This window comes from Podarcis pityusensis (assembly GCF_964106645.2).
Source record: "Podarcis pityusensis genome assembly, chromosome: 13".
NCBI classification, from domain to species: Eukaryota; Metazoa; Chordata; class Lepidosauria; order Squamata; family Lacertidae; genus Podarcis; species Podarcis pityusensis.
In genome coordinates this window covers 46322072-46330529 of record NC_138038.1, presented here as the reverse complement: position 1 = coordinate 46330529, position 8458 = coordinate 46322072, and positions in this window count along the sequence as shown.

Genomic DNA, 8458 nt, shown 5'->3' with positions numbered 1-8458 from the left:
TATTATTATTATTATTATTATTATTATTATTTATTATTTTAAATTATTATTATTATTTTAATTAATTACTATTTGTTTAATCAGTAAATATATTGCTAATCATTGATTCACTAATTCTCAATAAATTATTACAATGTAATTAAAGTTACTATAAAGCCGCTATCAATTTACACTAGCTATTGCTACTGGTTAATTAGCACCCTATTGTGTCCAATAAACTGGTCAAATTCAGACTTTATTCAAGCATCTCAAATCAGTTAAAATAATATAAAATTAATGTAATCCCCAGTTAGTAAAATCTCAAGCCTCTTAAATTAGTCTCTAATCAATTACTGAATATGTTGCTGCAAATCGAATGGCTTGATCAAATTACCTGTTTGATATTTTAAAATAGATGTAAATAATATATTGCAGATATTAATTAGCAAATTGAGCCACCGCTGACCACTAGATATCAGATAGTAAGGAACCTGCCTCCACCTGGGGGCCTGCTTCAATTAATCTGCAATATATCTGGCAAACTGAATTTCAACAACTGCTGATACTATCAGCGATTATATTGATGTGACTCAATTGCTGTGAGCAATGGGCGGAGACGACTGTAGGTAAAGCAGCCCCGCCCGGAGACAAAGGGGACGCAAGGGGGTGGCAGTAAAGGTGTTACTAGAACAACAAAAGAGAACTGGTTCTGCAGCTAAAGCATAAGCTGCCTTCTGTAAGACCAGGAGGCTGTTAATTGCCCAGCTATTCGGAGCTTAAGGGAAAACAAAGCAACCCTGGCCGGTGATCAAAGGACAATGCGAGGGGAAGGGGAGTGGGGGGTGGAGGGTGAAGAATAATGGGGGTGTGACTGCGTCTCCCAAGTAAAACAAATGCTGAAAGCAGCTAATATAACGATAAATGCCAGGCAAATAAAATCGCGTTCAACTAAGTAGTTCTTTGGATAGCACGTTCAACTAACAAAGACTTTGGACAAAATAATAATAATAATAATTAAAATAAAATAAAATAAAATAATTCCTTCCAGTAGCACCTTGATGACCAGCTAAGTTAGTTCTTGGTATGAGCTTTCATGTGCATGCTCACTTCTTCAGATACACTTTGGAGTAAGCTGAACAGAATCACCCTGGGGATGCAGCTGCAGTATAGCTGCTGGGGCAATGCAGTCGTCTGAAAGAAGTTTTTAAATGGAGCTGCCACCCCCTGAAATCACGGAGGCGTGGGGGAGCAACACCAAAGGGAGAAGGCAACACGTGGGGAGAGGGGGAGGAAGGGCTCCCAGCCAAACCACGGAGCCTGCTAGAGAAGGACACAAAGCCAGCTAGCAAAGGGGGAGGGAGGACAATGTCAGCTCTGGAGGGACAAAATTCCAGAGTAGGGAGGGGGGGTAACGAAGGGGGAAGGGGGGATTTGGAATAATAATAAACTGCAAAAACTACCATTGTTTCTCTAGCATTTATGGCTTCAAAGCCTGGCTCTAGAATGAAGAAATGGCTGGGGAGAAGACTGGCTTTTTCCATTGTCCTTTCCTGCTCCCTTATTCCGGTAGGCATTTGTGCTGTGTGGTTATCAACCTCTCCCCCATTCCCCCATTTAGACATGTATTCAGTAACTGAAGAAATTATAGTGCAATGTAATGAAGGGCTTGTTGCAATGTTTTACTGTGTCCTGGGCTACTTAGGTCTTCTGGCCATTGCCAGCTTCATTGAGGCATTCCTTGCCCGCAAGTTACCCGATATTTTTAATGAAGCTAAATTCATAACATTCAGCATGTTGGCATTTTGCAGCGTGTGGGTCTCCTTTGTTCCAACCTACCTAAGCACAAGAGGGAAACACATGGTGGCTGTGGAGGTCTTCTCCATCTTGGCTTCCAGTGCTGGCGTACTGGCTTGTATCTTCCTCCCTAAATGCTACATCATCCTCTTGAAACCTGAACTGAACTGCAGGGAGCAGATAAGCAGAAAATAATACAGTGGTACCTAGGGTTAAGAACTTAATTTGTTCTGGAGGTCCATTCTTAACCTGAAACTGTTCTTAACCTGAGGTACCACTTTAGCTAATGGGGCCTCCCACTGCTGCCGTGTCACCGCCGCACGATTTCTGTTCTCATCCTGAAGCAAAGTTCTTAACCTGAGGTACTATTTCTAGGTTAGCGGAGTCTGTAACCTGAAGCATCTGTAACCCGTGGTACCACTGTAATGAATATCTGTACTTTATGTGGGTTATATTGTTATGTAGATAGTGTTCAGGAGTACATTCTTTACTGTGACACTAATTATAGGTATTCTGGTAAAATTTATATTAAATTCTCTTGCAATGCCCTCATTCACAGTATGACTTGTTGCAAACACAAACTAAACATGAGACAACAGTGAGATGCAGCAGCAAAAAAAAAAGGGGGGGGAGAATGCTATTCTAAGCTGCATCAACAGAAGTCTAGTGTCCTGTTCAAGGGAAGTAATAGTACCAGTCTATTCTTCGTAGTGTGTTTAATCTATCTTAGTGTATTTTTGGTCTTTGAGGCTGCGGAAACCCAGCCAGATGGGCGGGGTACAAATAATAAATTATTATTATTATTATTATTATTATTATTATTATTATTATTATTATTCGTTGGTCAGACCACACCTATAATACTGTGTCCAGTTCTAGGTGTCACAATTTAAGAAGGATATTGACAAGCTGGAACATGTGTAGAGGAGGCAACTAGTATGATCAAGGGTCTAGAAGCCAAGTCTGATGAGAAATGGTTGCAGGAGCTGGGTATGTTTAGCCTGGACAAGAGGAGACTGAGAGGAGATATGATAGTCACCTTCAAATTTATAAAGGGCTGCGAGGTTACAGGGAACCAGGCAGAGGGCCTTTTTGATAGTGGCACCTGCCCTGTGGAACGCCCTCCCATCAGATGTCAAGGAAATCCTACTTTTAAAAGACATCTGAAGGCAGCCCTGTTTAGGGAAGTTTTTAATGTTTAATGCTGTATTGTGTTTTTAATATTCGATTGGGAGCCGCCCAGAGTGGCTGGGCAAACCCAATCAAATGGACAGGGTATAAATAAATTATTATTATTATTATTATTATTATTATTATTATTATTATTATTACTAGCCTACTTGTGCTCATTTGTTCTGCTTTCTTCCTCTGCTCTTTCTTAACTTTAATAAATCTCCATTTTGAAAACATGCCTTCCTTCTTTCATTATTTAAAAACTTGGTAATGTGTTTATTGCTTAATCTCTTTAAAATCATTTATAGTTATAAGGGGGAAGGGGAGGAATGGGAACTGGCATATTAGGTCCTCCTCCAGAAACATTAGCCATTGCCTTTCACCTCATGAAAGCCTAAAGTCTGCAGCAGGAAACGTTTTCCCCCTTTGGAGGTTCATCTTAAATGGGTATGTGCATCTTTTTGTGTGCGTTAAGTGGAGTTGCTGGAAGGGGCATGTGACAAGAGCTTTATGGTGGCAGCAAGACGATTCCCTTAAAAGTACCGTTTTCCTAAATACTCTCATAAACTTGCTCAAAGAAACCCAAGAATCATTCCAGAGGTTTGCTGAGAAATGCCAGCTCTCCTTTTGAACTCTACCTTTTCATACTTCTGAGGTGAAAATATAAGACTCAGTTCTACTTTTAAGGAAATGTGGTCTGCATTTCTTGATTACCACAAATTTGATTTCGCTAGTCAAGGCAATGATTTCAACATGCGATAAATCAGGTAGTTTACTTGGGGGAAAACAGAACTACCTCTTCATTACCTGCATGTTTTGCCCTCATAAAGTTCATAAACTATTTTATTCCAGTAATAGAAGAAGAAGAACCTCTGCATTCCCACTGGGTGAACAGACAAGAGGTCCCCCATCAGTTCTGACCTGACAACACTCTTGATCTCTCCTCCCAGACAATTCCTTCCAGAGTTGCTTTATCACAAGGGTTTATGAATGATAGCTGTGTCCCATGCACACAGTGTGATGGCCTGGGACTCGGGCTTGGACTCAGAGCCAGAGGAGTCTCAGGCCACACCGGATCCTTTGCCTCAGGCAGCAGCTGAACCTAGTCTGGGGCCTGATTCTGAAGAGCCCCAGTCTGCACATGTTCCCCTGCAACAAGCACCAGCTGGGCCGAGTCAAGGGCCTGAGGTTGCCCTGGCTCCAGATGCGGGGATTACCTTGTTGCCTCCAGCTGGGCAATCACTTACAGTTGCTCCACTACCAGTTGGGTCAGGAGAGGCTTAGGTGGCCCCTGGGTCTAGTAACCCACCGACATCTCCTGAGCTTCAGAGACTGAGGTCTGAGAGAAGGAGAGACCTGAGTACTTGCAGGAGGAATGCTCGCCTTAGGGCAAGACAGGGAGGTGAGTCACCGGGGGATCAGGACTGGCCGTTATCCCAACAGAGATAAAAGGCTGCTGAACCCCACCCCGGGTAGTAGGAGCAATGTTGCTGTTTGCCAGAACCTGCCTGTGATCCTGTGCCTTACCTTACCTGGGTTCCTGCCTCGTGTCCTGCCTTGGCCCTGTCGGACTGACTCCTCGTGGAACCCTTGGATTCGGGACTGGATCTGGACTGTGTTGCTTGGGTTGTCCCAGGTCCCAGCACAGGCAGTCAGATTCTTCATTTGTAGACAAAAACTGGAGCTGTCCTTGGAGGCTGTAAGCGTCCTTGGATGGCATGGACATAGGTTTGTTAAGATTGCCAGTACCACACCAGCTGTTGCAGTCCTTTCCCTGATTTCTGCCTTATCCAACTCCTGTAGTCAATCACAAAAAATCTATTCATAGAACATTGCCTTTGAACACATTTATCCAAGTTTTTTCAATTCTGAATCCACTTGAGTCAGAACAATCTGGGAAGGTCTTTCTAGTTTAAAAAAGGCAAGTACCAGGAAGAAGAAGAAGAGTTTGGATTTGATATCCCGCCTTTCACTCCCTTTAAGGAGTCTCAAAGCGGCTAACATTCTCCTTTCCCTTCCTCCCCCACAACAAACACTCTGTGAGGTGAGTGGGGCTGAGAGACTTCAAAGAAGTGTGACTTGCCCAAGGTCACCCAGCAGCTGCATGTGGAGGAGCGGAGACACGAACCCGGTTCCCCAGATTACGAGACTACCGCTCTTAACCACTACACCACACTGGCTCACCAGGAGACATGATACACACACATGTTATGGAGAATGTACATAGATAAAAGCTTTTCTCCCTGTTTCATAACAATAGAAGTTGGGGGTATCAAGTGAGAGTGATTATTGAAAGGTTTAGGAGACATGGAATAAACTACTCCTGTAGACAACACATAGTTAAACTATAGATTTCACTCCTACTAGAAGTAGTGAATTTGACAACCACCATACGTGGCATAGATTGTTAATCTCCCTAATGTATTCCTACCTGTGGCTGATGAAAAGTGCTAGAGGGCTATTGATTTAGAAACTCAATATGATCAGGGAGATCTGATGTTATATTGGCCAAAACACTGTCCATTTGTGTTTGGGGCTAGAACTAAACCAATAACACAGGTCACACTACTTCTCAATATATCATAGAAGCATAGAATTGTAGAGTTGGAAAGGAAGCCAAGATTCATCTAGTCATCCCGCCTGCTATGCAGGAATCTCAGCTAAAGCATCCATGGCATATGTTCACATTCCAAGGGCTGAATAGTCAGGAAGTTATTCCTGATGTTTGGTCAGAATCTCCTTTTATTGTAACTTGAAGCTATTGGACTGGGTCCTACCAGTCCTGTTCAGAGAGGGGGCAGCTGGGTACCTCTGCATTTCACTGTTGACCCATGCTAAGGTTGTGGTGAACTAAGACCCCTAGATCCTTTCCACATGTACTACTGGAAATGCAGGTGTCCCTCATCTCATGTTTGTGCAGCTGGTTCTTCCTGCTTAAGTGCAGGACCTTCCATATGCCCATATTTCAACTGAACTCCTTTGTTCAGTGGTTGTTGTTGTTGTTGCTGCTGCTGCTGCAAATAAATTCACTTATTCTGGGAAGTGCATTCATTCTCTCATTCACCCTCCTGTCAATTAATCATATCATATTCAAGACATTCCTCCTTTGAAACTTAATATGATAAGACCATGCCATTCTTTCTGGGAGATTTCACACCCATATATGTTGAACTGGATAAGTGAATTGATATTGATATTCACACTCAAATTGATGTTGTGAATTGATATTGATATAAGTGAATTGATATTAATATAAGTGAATTGATACTGATATTCACACTCATATATGTTGACCTGAATAAGTGAATTGATACTGTTTACAAGTTGTTCCACAACAGATCCTGGCCCTCTTCTTGCTACTTCTAATTATTCAAGAGTAGAGTCCTGACATTTTCTTGTTTTGTACATAGCAGTTACAGAGCAGCATTTCTGGGTCAGGGACTTCTAGATAGTGACCTATTCCAGTGCCTAATGCTGATACAGTATATTTTACTTTCTAATAGTGTTTGTCATTACTGTAAGAAATGGTTATAGCATTGTTCTAAGTGGTCCTTTTGGAGTTTGAAATTTGGAACTCAGGTCCCAAGTCCCATCTCATTAGGAAGAGAAGACTTCTGGCCAACTGTGGAAAAGAGCCAACATGTTTCCTATCAAAATTGCCATTCAGCATCCACATTCCAAAGAAGTAATTATTTTTCCCTACAATTAACCAAAACACTATAATGTGTTCATCTGTCTGAAGCTCCCATGGCTCTGCAAAATGCAGAAGAAAACATGCAGGCCTGAAAGTGATTATACAGAACTGCCTGTAGCCTGGGCCACTGGGGTTAAGTACATGAGGTAAACATGGCCATCTCTGACACGTCCCCCTTTTCTTTTTATAAGCTACATTCAAACTGGAAAGTTGGTGATATCCCATAGTATTCAAGTCATTTGTCACACTCTTAATGAAAATTCTAGGGCTAATTTGGCAGAGTGAGGGACCATTCAGTCTAACCCGCTGAAACAAGGTGACGGATGAAAGAGAATTTGTGTTTACAAAGAACTTTTGCTGCCAACATGTTGAGAATGACAATGCTGCTACTTCTTCTGCCTCCCATTGTCTGCCAAGTAGATATTATGAGATGTCTCGGAGATGATTCCCTCCCTGTTCCACATGATTTCTACCAGGCAGGTGGTCTCCTCATTGGTGGGATCATTTCTCAGAACTCTTATTTTTTCAATGAAATCTCTTTCAGAGAACATCCATCTCAGACAATATTTGATGTTCCACAGTAAGAATCCCCATTTGCACCTCCTGAATGCATTGCATTTTAGTTGTTAAAAGTAAATACTGTTTCTGCCAATGTGAAAACTTGCACAAAAAGATTGAAAGGCAAGCAAAGAAGAGTATTCACTTGTTTATCTTTCTGGAAAAAAAGAAAATGTTTATTTCTTCTCTCCTCTGGCCTCTTGGTATCAACTGAGTGCTCTTATAATGTCTCAAATCAAGTATACTTAAGGGACCATGTATGGTCTTTCAAATATAAACAAAAAAGTGATTGATTTGTGTAGGAAAGGATAGGTTGGGAAGTTGAAACAAGATTATAACAAAATGTTGAATATATGTAAAATATAATTTGAAAAATTCATAAATAAAAAGATGTGAGTACACCTACTGGAATGGCCAAAGAGAGGGAGAAATGGATTGTTATATTTTACTGAGGAGATCACAAAATGTGTCAAGGCCATAAAAATAACATATGGCAAGTATGTTCTGTTGCATTATATATTAGAAGCATTATTTAGCTGAAAATGATTTATTAGCCATGGGATATTGGAAACAAATAGGAAAGATTTCCCAAAATTCTGGTACTGCGACAACCACTACAATATTACATTAATGCAGATACACACATGGCATCAGCATATTGGCTTTTCATTTCTTTCCTTTCCTTTTCTTTTTTAAATTTTTCTTAATTTTTAAATTGTTTTAAAACAATTTAAGTTTTAATTTTTTTTTAATAAAAAACAAAACACAATATGAAACAGTCAACAAAAATGATCCAAAATTGATACTCTTTACAAAAAAAAAAAAAAAAAGTTCACACATGATTCCAACATGTGGTTCCTAAATTACATTTTTGACTGCATACTTAACTTTATTCAGTTGTGTTAATTTTGTAAAGTTCTCTTATTTCATGCAGATGTCAGTTCAGGCCTGCCAAAGAATTTTACAATATTTGGACCAGAATACTGCCTTTTCCATTCTATGTCTTTTGCACAATTAACTTCTCCACTGAAGAGGATGGTGTGGCAATGAGGGGAGGGAATCACAAATATAAAATACAACCCAATATTTTTATTTGGTTACTCATAGGAATTTCTAGTATAATAGCATCAGGAATTTGTTCATTATAGACTCATCGTTTAAATTAATGAAATCAACTCTCTTGGCAGTGTGGTGACCAAGTTCTACTCACACATCCTAGCTCTGGTGTTTGCCATAAATGACATCAACAAGAATCCCAAG